The sequence below is a fragment of the Panthera tigris genome, chromosome A2 (assembly GCF_018350195.1).
Source record: "Panthera tigris isolate Pti1 chromosome A2, P.tigris_Pti1_mat1.1, whole genome shotgun sequence".
Lineage (NCBI taxonomy): Eukaryota > Metazoa > Chordata > Mammalia > Carnivora > Felidae > Panthera > Panthera tigris.
Window position 1 is genome coordinate 63,956,525 of NC_056661.1, and position 12,558 is coordinate 63,969,082.

The window sequence follows — 12,558 nt, forward strand, 5'->3', positions numbered from 1 at the left end:
ATGCAAAAAGCATTTGGATATTCTTTCCTTTTTTTCTTTTTTGAAGTTTATTTATCGTGAGAGAGAGTCAGTGGGGAAGGCATAGAGAGAGCGGGAGAGAGAAAGAATCCCAAGCAGGCTCCATACCGTCAGCACAGAGCCTGACACAGGGCTCAAACTCACAAACTACGGAGATCATGACCTGAGCCCAAATCGAGAGTCAGACGCTCGACTGACTGAGGCCCCCCAGGAGCCCTGGTTATTATTTTCTTGCTTGCTCTTCTGCCTCCCCATCCAGGCCCTCCTCCGTTAATGAATATGTGGTATATGCACAATGAAAAAAAAAATTCTCCAAAGACAAAGGGATTATTTTTTCACAAGTGAAAGTAAATCTTCTAGATCTTTCCCCAAATCACCTGTTTCCTTCTCTGATATTGGTTTCGTTTGTGTCCTTCCATGAGTGGTGCACACATATACAAGCATTCATACACATGAATATCTATATTTTCCCCCAAGTGGGCGGCATGCTGTAAATGCTGTGCTGTATCTTGCTTCTTTAATTTCCCATAAAGCCATCAATAGACTTGCCTTGGTCTTTTAATAGCCATGTCGATAAACCACAATTTATTAAGCAATTCACTTAAAATGGATTTCTGGATTGTTTCTAGAGTTGTAGTCTTGTGCATTATGGTGAAATATTTTACAATACATCATTCCCCTTGTGCATAGTGGTGAGAATATCAATATTCGTTTTCATGTGCCCTTAAGATACACACTTCCACTTAGGGATTTTTCAAACACATTGCCTTCCAAATGTACAAGGATATACATCCATGCATTACAGCAGTCCTATATTGAAGTGTAATTGAAATTCAATACGCTGCGTGTATTTAAAGGATACAACTGAATAAACTTCTGACATACGCATAGAGTCATGGAACCCTCACTCCAGTCAATATAATGAACGTATCACCTGTTGTCCAAAGCTCCTTCGTGCTCTTTTCCAATCCTTCCTTCCCACCTCTCTCCATCCCTCACCCCCTCCCTAGGCACTTCTGAGCTGCCTTCTGTCACCATAGATTAATTTGCATTTCCCAGACTTTTATATGTAAGGAATTATACGTTATAGGTTCTCTTTTGAGTGTCTCCTTTCACTCATAGTATTTGTTGTGTTGTTTCACACAGTTTGTCTGTGTTGTTTCATGTATCCATAGTTTGTTTTTATTTCAGAGCATTTCCCACTGTATGGAAATACCACAATATGTTTATTCATTCAACTGTTGTTGAGCTTTTGGGTATGGAAAAGAGAGCTCATAGACATACTCATGTACAATCTCTGTGTGGACATAAGCTTTCATTTGTCTTGGGTAAATATGTGGGAGTGGGATGATTGAATCATACAAATTTTTCAGAAGCTGCCAATATCTGTTCCAAAGCAGTGTGTCTGATTTAATCTTCCCTTCAGCAATATTGGAGAGTTGGATTTCCTCCACATCCTCGCCCACACGTGCAATGATCGGTCTTTTAAATTTTGGTCATTCTCCCTAACGAATAATGGTGATGAGTATCTTTCCTCTGCTTCCTTGCCATTCTTGTATCACCTTTGATGAAGTATCTCTTCAAACCTCTTCCTCGTGTTTTAATTGGGTGTGGAGTTCATAGTCCTTTATTGGATATACGATTTTCAAATACTCCCTGGGATTTATTGTTTCACTTTTTCTAATGTCGTCTTTCAAGGCCCAGAAGGTAGAATTTTGATAAAATCTGTTTTTAAATTTATTATTATTATTATTATTATTAAGAGAGAACATGCGTGTGTGAGTGAGCATGGGAGGGGCAAAGGGAGAGAGAGAGAGAGAGAGAGAGAGAGAGAGAGAGAGAGAGAGAGAGAATTCCAGGCAAGCTCTACACCCGGCACAGAGCTGAACTAGGGCTCGATCTCACAGCTGTGAGATCATGACCTGACCTGAAATCAGGAGTCAGATGCTCAACCAACTGAGCCACGATGGCACCCCTTTAAATTTATTTTTAATAGATAATGATTTTGATGTTGTGTCTAAGAAATGTCTGCCTAACCTAAGATCTCTAAAGTCTTCTCTAATGTGTTCCTTTAGTACTGTTGTAGTTTTAGGTTTTACATTTAGGTCTATGATCCATTTTGGGTTAATTTTTGAATTGGGGGAAAATTTTCCCCTCTTCCTTTTTTCTTTTTATTCTCCCTTTTTTTTTTCTTAAGAAAATCCAATCATTACACAACTTTTATTCTAAATACTATTCTTTTTCCACTGAATTAGCTTCATACGTTTGCCAAAATTCAATTGTCCATATATGTGTGAGTACATTTCTGGACCCTCTAGTCTATTCTGTTATCTATTTGTCTCTCTTTACAAAACTGACATGTTGTCTTGCTTACTATAAATGTATAGTAAGTCTTGGAATTAAACCAGTAATAAGGGGCACCTGGGTGGCTCAGTCAGTTGAGCATCCAACTCTTGATTTGGGCTCAGGTCATGATCCCAGGGTCATGGGATTGAGCCCTGCATCAGGCTCTGCACAGAGCATAGAGCTTGTTTAAGATTCTCTCTCCTCTCCCCTGCTTGCACTCTCTCTCTCTCTCTCTCTCTCTCAAATTAAACAACAACAACAACAGTAATGATAATCTGGGAAGATTAAAATGCCCTTGTGCAAATAGAAAGCAAATATGGAGTAGAGAACTGGGGGAGAGGGGTCATGTGTTCAGGTCGGGACAGCTGGAAAACCCGGTGTGATTCTGTTTGTCCTTCCCTTAGTTTCTTGTCCTTGGAGCTCTCCCACCGAATACCACCTCTTTTGATGTCCATAATCTTATTGCCATTTGCAAACAGAGAAACGTTTGTTTCTAACCAACACGTTGAATTTGGGAAGAGTGGTAAAGTTTCCAAGCTTCCCAATTGTGCCCATAGCCTAGTGCTGAAACCCAGCTCTGCGATGGTGACTGGGATTTCCAAGGGCACTTTACGTGCAGGTTTCATCCTCCAGAGCTTGTGACCCTCACAAGCACCATCTCGCTGTCCAGGGTCTCCCCTTATTAGTGACTCCTTTTCATTTTCTGAACAGAGAGCATCCTGGGGCACCCTGACCTTCCTGACCACTGTTCTCTGAGGAGATTTCAAACCTCCGCTTGAGCCAACAGATCCAATTCAATTCGATCCACACTGTGGGGTGCATACCACATATAGGCCTGAGGTGGGTGTTGGAGGTACAGGACAGATTAAGACAGTGTTGCCCCTTCCCCAGAACGTAGTCTAACACGGAGGCCTCCATCACATCCAGGGAAGTGAAAGAAGAAATGGGGCAGTTAGGAAGGCAACCGAAGGTAATTTAGGTCTGGAGAGAAGGCTTCCTAGAAAGCGCCATTCAAGGTGAAACATAAAGGATACATCAGATATAGGTGAGTAAGGGGTCAGGTGTAGTGTTGCAGGCAGAGGCAACACTGAGAGAAACCCCGAATGTCACAAGGACTTGGTAAATTATGAGAGAACACTGAAGGAATTTCAGTGTTGCGGGGAGGCCCTGAACAAAGGATACCGACGTCACCATGACCAATAAACAGGTAGCGATTCTGACATAGTCATCACTAGTTGATGTACCGATGTGAGTTGAGTCTGGAGGTTTGGAAAAAACCTCGCCATGTGCTGATGGAAAGTCCCATTTCATGATTTGGGAGGCAAGGACAGGACATTTTACCATGATTCTTATTCGTCTTGACGAGCCACCATTCACCTGTTCGAGAGACCCCAGTAAGCACTTGGCACGCATCACGTCACTGGCCACACACGACAAACTTCTGTGGCGCCTTGGTGTCCTTCCGCCACAGATGGAACTGAGGTTCCCAGCTGGGAACTGGCTGGAGTTCACTCTGGGGCTGAAAAGGTTGGGATTTTTTTCCTGTCTGGTTGGCTTCCAAAGGCTTGTCTAGCCTCTCTGTTTAACAGCCCCTGAAGGACTGGCTCCCAGGGTGGCAGAGCTGAGGCCCTACTCTTGCTTTGGTCTGGCCTGCATCCTTCCTTCCGCAGTGGTGTCTCTCATGCAGTTTCATCTGGTCCATCCCAGGATACCTTTAGTTGAGCTTTGTTTCTGTGGAAAGACTTCTTCCTTCCAAGGTGTCCTGCCAGCATGGCAATACCATCTCAAACCTGAATAACAGGCAGCGATGTTATCTTAGAAACCATTTTCTTGGGGTGCCTGGCTGGCTCAGTCCATTGAGTATCCAACTTCGGCTCACATCATGATCTCATAATTCCTGAGTTCGAGCCCTCAGTCAGGCTTTCTGCTTAATGAGGAGCCTCTGTCTCCTCTTCTCTGCCCTTCTCCACTCACACATTCTTTCTCTGTTTTGCTGTCTCTCAAAAATAAATAATCATTAGAAAAAAAGACACTATTTTCTTTGCCTAGCATGACCTGAAGACAGGAAGTTCATTAAATATCATCTAATTCTATTATTATTTTTTAGGTTTATTTATTTATTTTGAGAGCGAGAGAGAGAGCATGAGCAGGGGAGAGGCAGAGAGAGAGAGAGAGAGAGAGAGAGAGAGAGAATCCCAAGCAGGCTCTGTGCCATCAGCACAGAGCCTGATGTGGGGCTTGAGCTCATGGAACGTAAGATATGATGTGAGCCCAAACCGAGATTTGGACGCTTAACCAGCTGAGCCACCCAGGTGTCTCTCTATTATTACTGTTAAAGAAGAAATCTAAGATCTCAGAACAATGTCCTGAATGCATTGCTGGTGATGTGGTGTGGGTGTGCCAGTGGCATGACATATGTGTGTTGGTGTGCCCATGATGGTGACGTAGTGTCAGTGTGCTGGCCTGTGTGCGCTGCTGTGCATCACAGTACATTCCAGCTACTTCTCATCGCCAGCTTGAGCTCATTCTTGACACACCTGAGGCCTTCACTAAATCCCGAGCTAAAGGACCCCCGCCCGCAACCTCAGTAGGGTTGCATTTAGGTATTAGCGTCAGGACAACTTAGTGGAGCTTGGCCCCTGGAGCCAACACAGCCAGCCAGAGAAATCTCTCGCAGAGCTTCTGGGGGAGGCCCCAGGCTTGGGGGGTGATGTGCTTTCCACCCCCGGCTCAATCCCCCCAAGTCCCACCTTTCACGCAGGGAACTCGAGAGACTTAAGAGCCTTTCCATGGTCATCATTTTTATTTAGTACCGGGCTAGATCGCTGCCTGATTGTTCCCTCTTTTGAGTCATATTCAAAACCTGCTCCATAGACTGTGAAATAAACTTTCAAGATAAAAGGGATTCTAAAACATTAGCCGGATCATCTTTCACGTCTTTGACAGGTTAAAAATCCACACTTATCCTTTTGGAGTGGATATATCGGGGGCCCAGAGAAAGCAGAAGGAAGAAGAGTTTTAAATGATTTCTGCGGACAGAAAGCATCATTTCCAGAGCCTCCTTTTAGCAGATTATGAAGCATATATGTGGCAGGCAGCTGGCAACACTGGCAGCATTCTCCCTAATATTTCAAGCGTATATCCGCCGGTCGTGGAATAAATGGGAAGGGAAATGGCGATATAAGGAAACACGACTATATTCCTCTACATTAGCCTGAAAGTTATTACCCAGTTTGATGCCTTACTATTCTTCAAGGGCCAATAATCATTTGAAAATAGGTGGCCTGGTGATTGCTACGTTAAAAGTTATTTATTCCTATCGCTTCCCCTAACGATGTGGTCCAAAACCTGAAAACATTTTTGAATTTTGTGCTTCAATCTCTATTATTTCATGTGAAGCCTCTTCCCTGAATTTCCACATAATAAGTGTGTGTGTCCCTCCTTCTGTAGAAATAACTGATGATTGGATCAGTAATGAGCTCACAATAGCGATGGAGTAGTAGCAATTACATAGATTTGTGAAGAGGAGAGAAGCATGAAACAATATAATGATCGTAATACCGGTTTTTTTCCCCTGGTAAGCTAATTTCTATCACTTAAAAAAAAAAAGAAACGTGTAATGAGTAGCTACTTGAAGAACGAAATGATGTCGTGGAAAGTTTGGGTGGAAACTGCCCTTCAGGGTCTATTCAAGAGTGAATATATATCCTCTGTAGGAGGTAATAACACCAGCCACGTGTGTCTGAGTCTCCTTTTTAAGTCAGCACATTTGATCCAGGGACAGGCTTGTTAAGGTTTTGTGGCTGTGATGGTGATAGAATATGCAATATCTAAAATTTACCATTTTTAAGTTTCAGTTCCAAGGCATGAAGTACATTCATGTCATAGTGCGCCCCTCCCCACCATCCATCTCCAAAACTTTCTCATCCTCCCAGACTGAAACCCAGTCCCCATTAAACACCAAGGCTCTTTGGCCTCCCCTGGCCCCTGGTGACCACCGTCTGCTTTCTGTCTCCATCAATCTCCCTCTTCCACATATCACCCCCGAGCCGAATCCCACAGTATCTGCCCTTTTGTGGCCGGCTTCCTTCACCCAGCATCACAACCTAGAGGCTAACTCTGGTTTTAACATCCCAGCATTGACCATTTTTACTTCATCCCCATCACTGTCCCACCTCACACCAAAGGAACATCTCAGCACATCTTTTTTAGGAAGTCGTGTCTCATCGCGTTCTGGAAAATGGCATCTGCCAAACATACAACTAGATTATTTTGTTCTATTACTACGCTGATGTTCACAAAAGACATCCCTGATACTTACTTAGTCTTTGATCCTAACCCTAATTATGAGGGGATTTCCTTTCTATTTTATACATTTCTCTGTTTGAAGTTTTTACAAGAATGCTTGTATTTGCTTATTCCATAGTACTACTTTTTTTTAAATTTTTTTGATGTTTATTTATTTTTGACAGAGAGACAGACAGAGCATGAGCAAGGGAGGGGCAAAGAGAGAGGGAGGCATAGAATCCAAAGCAGGCTCCAGGTTCTGAGCTGTCAGCACAGAGTCCGACGCGGGGCTCAAATCCACGGACTGTAAGATCATGACCTGAACCAAAGTCTGATGCTTAATCGACTGAGCCACCCAGGCGTCCCCCATGGTACTTGTTTCAAATAGAGTCTTACTCTTTAGGATATGAATTGTATTTCTCAATGGTTTCACTTCCAATAAATTCTGTGGGGCTCACTCATTTTGCTACCTACCCAAGTAGTCAAAGTGTCTCGGAATTTATACCATAGCTGAAATGTATCTTAACTTACTCTCAATCTGGCATGGCTTAAAATTTGATTCTGCACAGGACTGCAACCAGCCGGGTAGACCGTGCTCTGGAGGCCAGAAATGATGGAAGACATCCCTGAGACTTCCCAAGAATTGTGACATGCCTTGAAGTGATGAGGTTTCAACCCTTCTCCAGCCTTTCCTGTCACAACAGATCCAGTGACATCTGAGTTTTTGCAGAGGGAGAAAATGACTTCATCATATTTCTAAAAAATCTTGTTTCTCCTCTTCATTGGTCTTCTTGGGTGGTTGCATCTCTCATTGGGTCTCTCATTGTAACATTTTTTTAATGTTTATTTATTTTTGAGAGAGAGGGAGAGACAGAGCGTGAGCAGGGGAAAGGCAGAGAGAGAGGGAGACACAGAATCCGAAGCAGGCTCCAGGCTCGGAGCCATCAGCACAGAGCCCTATGCGGGGCTCAAACTTATGAGCTGTGAGATCATGACCTGAGCCAAAGTCAGACACTCAACCTACTGAGCCACCCAGGTGCCCTGGGTCTCTCATTTTAAAAGCTAAAGTTATAAGAAGACACCCTGTCTCTTGGCTCCTCATGTTCACCATGCACTAAGCATCTTCCATGTTTAAATACCATCATCACCGACCGTTGTTTTCTTGTACATTTCCCCAAGACTCTGGTCTACCACAAACATGGACAGTTTCTGGTGGCAATAATGACAAAGACATCCGGAGCCCAGAGCCCGTTCTCCTGTGCCTAAAAGTACATATCAGCATGACAGATGGTCTGAAGGTCTGTCTTTTTTGTTAGTAATGATAGCAGGGGACTTCATCAGAGTAGCCCTAAATTCATACCAAGGGATTGAGTGTGACATTTCCGATTTGTCCCAAGGAAGATGGGTGTCTGTATATTGAGAGTCCTGTCGGGCTTGATGCTCTTACTCAGTTCCTTGCTTTTGAAGTTTTTGTCTGCAGAACATCTTAAATCTTGGAGGCATCACTGGTGTCACCAATACAAAATACTCATGGCTTTCAGACTTGCCTGACTCGGTATTATATAAAGGGCATTGTCCACGGGGCCCAATGAGCCTTGGAAGACACCAGAATTCCATGTTACAGGTACAATGTGGGTGGGAGATGGGAATGTATACTTTAATCTTTGAGAATCAATCTCAACTCTAGCCTGAGCGCTAGAAGACAGAATGTATTTGCCTGGTTCAAATATGATGAATTCTCTTATTCTTACCAAAATCTTTAAAATTGTTCTTGAAATCGGTTGTCATCCATTCTCTGTCTAACTGGGTGTTCCTCCATCACTGCTCCGTGCATCGGGCAGCCCATTGTAGACCTGAGATGCAAAGCCCAACATTCCACAATGAGGAGGCGCTCAACCGAAGTGTCTCCTCCAGCATCAGGTTCTAAACGCTGTCCTCCATACAAAATTCCTTTTCCAAGCCATCAAACGTCAATCAACGGTTGACGTTTTCACATCCTGCAAGTTTCCAGTCCAAGGACAGGTGATGACGAGTTCAATGTTATTACAGATCAATGCAAGGAGACCGAGTCTCAGTTCTGCCCTTGGCAGCTTGAGTGAGTGATCTCACACCTCTGAATTTGTTTGTCCATAAAACAGAAGTAACAGTATGCAATACACAACTTCCTTGTGAGGAAGAAAGTCAGAGGCAGTTTGATTGAGAACTCTGTGACAGATTTTATTTACTGTGAATCTATGATCACTTTGTTTAAAGAAAGAAATCTCTTGAAAATACAAAGTCAATATTCTGTCCCTAGATGTTTAATTGCTGAAACAAAACAAAAACTTCTATGGATGCTTGTTAAGTTTGTTATTTAATACATTGTAAGATGAATGGAAGACAGATATACCTGTTAAAATACAACACAGATTATCTATTGTGTATGATGTTACATATTGTACTTAACATATAAGTTATAGCATACTATAATTATGGTAAGAGGAATATATTTTATGCATTATATGCCATCTAATTATATATCATATGTTATACCTAAAATTATATTAACATAATTACTATATTATAATACTAAGATGATTTAAAGAATCATAGATTTTGAATTTGTAATTTTCCAAATTATTCTGTTTTCAACACATTCCCATAAAGTTATCCGGGTGAAAATGTTACTTTTAATGTAACGTTAGTAAAATCTTCAGTAGACAGCCAATTTTAAAGTGCTAACACGATTTAAACTAGCTGCTTTTTGTTTTCTTTAATAAAGTTTTTTTATGTCCTGTGGCTATGAATGTGTAAGTATCTACATCAAATTATGGATTAACTGTTGTGAGTAAATTGGCCTTTTATTTCAATGAATCTGGCAATACATTTACCCAAATTAAATGTTTCCTCTTAAATTGATATGGGTATTGACTTGGTTGCCAATATAGACTAGTCAGGAATTAGGTAGGTACACTGTAGAACTGACAGACTAGTAGAAAGAAAGAAAGAAAGAAAGAAAGAAAGAAAGAAAGAAAGAAGAAAGAAAGAAAGAAAGAAAGAAGAAAGAAAGAAAGAAAAGAAAGAAAGAAGAAAGAGAAAGAAAGAACACAGTTCTTACACTTTTCTACAGGTTTTTTTTTTTTTGCAAAAACAATTGTCTTTCTCAAATTCAGAATATGAAGTCTTACACTGATATACTGGAAATTAATTTTGGCTATACTTTCTAAGTGATAAACTATGCTGAACATTTTTTTTTAATTTCAGAGCAAGGGTTGATCAGTTTTACCCATGGATAGAGCCCAAAGCAGTCAGATAGTTTCCAGATATTTGCTGCATATGTTGATATTCAGTTCACATGCAACTGTCTTCAGACAGCGCTGGACGTAATTGAACGATACAGGCAGAGGAACCACAATCATAGTGGGAGACAGTTACGTTAAACATGAGTTGTTCTGCAAAATGGATGAAAAGAATTCCAAATTAGCCTGTACCTGTACACATTTTCCTTTCAGGCAATTATAGACCACCTCAGACAATAGTTTCACACTTACCTTTTAGATATATATCTGATATATATTTGCTCTAACCGTCTGATTTCCACTCTTCTAGGTCTCAGCCTTGCCAAGATTCCAGAGATCAGACCATCAGTAGAACATCACATAAATTGTCTCATTCCCTTCCCCATCTCTGTTGAGTCACCCATTATTTGAAAGCCAGAGACTGTTTTAATTTGCTCCCTCAAACCCAGGGGTTTCCTACTGTGTTGTTCTCTTAGTCTTTCTCGTGAAGGATCTGCTTCTCCCAGGATAGCTGCTCAGTGAAACTGAGGGCCATGTGTGAAGACAGAAAGTAAACCCAGTGAACGAGAGGAGGACGACATTGGGGATTGCATGTCTGGTGTCTTGTGTTTAGATAGCTCAAGAGACAGAGCACCGTCTCGCCTGAAGGCAAGGGCAGCTGGTTGGAGTTGGAGACAATCACTTAGATGCAGGATTCATGGAGGAGATTAAACATTAGCCTGAATACTTGTTTGGGAAGGTTTTCAGGCAAGTCCAAGTTATGACATACGAAGCCAGCATACATATTCCCCATGATACAGGCTTGTTGGTGATTCTAATCTCAAAAGTGATGGAGAACTCAGAGTTCTCTTTATGCGCAGAGCTACATGGGTCACAAATGGTAAGTTTTGGAGCCAGATAAACTTGCTTTGATCCAGTGACAGTTGTGAAACCTTCTTAATAAACATGGCTAATGTGGAGACCATTTCTACTGTAGATCATTGGATCGACCTGGGTCCAACCAAGAGACAGAAATTTAGAAAGAGGAACTGTTGTGTATGTTTAAGAGAAGTCTACTCCAGGAATTATTAGCCTATGAGAGATGGGTACCTATGAAGATGTAAAGAACATTCTAAAAGTTCCCATTTGGCTGAGGAGAATGCCCATAGAAAGAAGAGCTTGGAAGGGATCCATCTCCAAGCCTGGACTTTGATGGAATGCAGCCAAGGATGAGTGAATGGCAGAGTTGGGTTGCTGTAGCCATCCCTGACCCACTAGAGTCACTGCCAGAAGAACATGGTCCCACGGCCAAGTGAGCAGAGGGTGACAGGTGCTCCTCTGCGGGCCAGATGCAAAGCGTGTGGGATCTGCGTTGGGAAGACCAGGGAGGGGGTCACCAAGGTTGAGCACATTTGTGCCAAGAGACTGGGTGCTCAGGGTGTGTGTGACTGGGGCAGAGCGACACCAGTTCTCCTGTCACGTGCACCGCTGATGACCACGTAACCCTGCAGGAGCAAACAAACAAACAAACAAAAAGCCAAGAGAGCATAATGGAACCAGAGAGATGCTCTATCCTGCAGGCCCCTTCCAGCACCTTCCGCTATGGATGTTTGGCAGCACTGAACCACACTGGGAACCTCTAAGTGAAAGCCAGGATCCTGCTTGGGTCATGGCTCTACAACAGTTTCACAGGCAACCTCAACCAGGTCACTTCTCTAATCCGAACACTATCTTACTCCTCTGTAACCTGGACTAGAGGCTTCCTGGGGTCTACCAAAGCCTTTCTTTGAAAGACCTCTGATGATTGATCCATAGTGAACGTATTTTGTGAAAACTGAAATAGAGCACTGTAAGCAAAACAAAAATAGAATTCGTATAAGGACAAGGGTTGACTAAAACCAAAAAAACCTTGAGAAATAAGATACGGGAAAAGTAAAGAAAATAGTAAGCTAAATTTGTGCAAGCACTTAGAATTTCACACGTACAAAAGTGGATGGATGATCCGAATATACTCTGCTCCTCCGTTCTCCTATGACCGAAACGAGCTGTTATAAGACTTACGAGACCGTGTTTTGTTTCACTCATTGATTGCTGATATGGCTGGCATGATACACATCTTACAAATGGAAGAGACTGTATGTTTAATAATAATTTTTAGGAGCACCTGGGTGGCTCCATCGATTGTCCAACCCTTGATTTCAGCTCAGGTCATGATCTCAAGCCCCGTGTTGGGCTCTGTGCTGATGATGTGGAGCCTGAATGGGATTGTCTCGCTCCCTCTCTCTCTCTCTCTCTCCGTCCCCTGCTCTGTCTCTTCCCCCCTCTCTCAAAATAAATAAACATTAAAAGAAAATTTAAAAAATAATTTTTAAATAATAATTTCATATGCAGTCTAGCTTAAGAATAATTACAAACACTCACCTAACTGCCCCTCAGGTGAAGGTACGGCTAGCACCAGCACACGAGGACCCCCACACCCTCCACATGCTTCCTTCGGTCAAACTTCCTCTCACACTCGAGCCAAGCACGGTCCTCATTCCAAAACTAATTTTGTTTAGCGTCTTTAAGTATTGATTATAGGCAGCATTGATCATAGGTACTTGTTTTTAAAGATCATAAATAGAGAACATGGTCAATATCTTTCCATCTG

General features: G+C 42.3%; 1 long non-coding RNA gene across 1 annotated transcript; it reads left to right on the top strand.

Moving 5' to 3' along the window:
• The first annotated feature begins 3,661 nt into the window (after positions 1–3,661).
• LOC122236419 lies at positions 3,662–7,433 on the top strand. The gene is made up of 2 exons (XR_006214472.1): positions 3,662–3,758; positions 7,221–7,433. It is a non-coding gene; the product is annotated as an uncharacterized LOC122236419 (long non-coding RNA).
• The last annotated feature ends 5,125 nt before the right edge of the window (positions 7,434–12,558 follow it).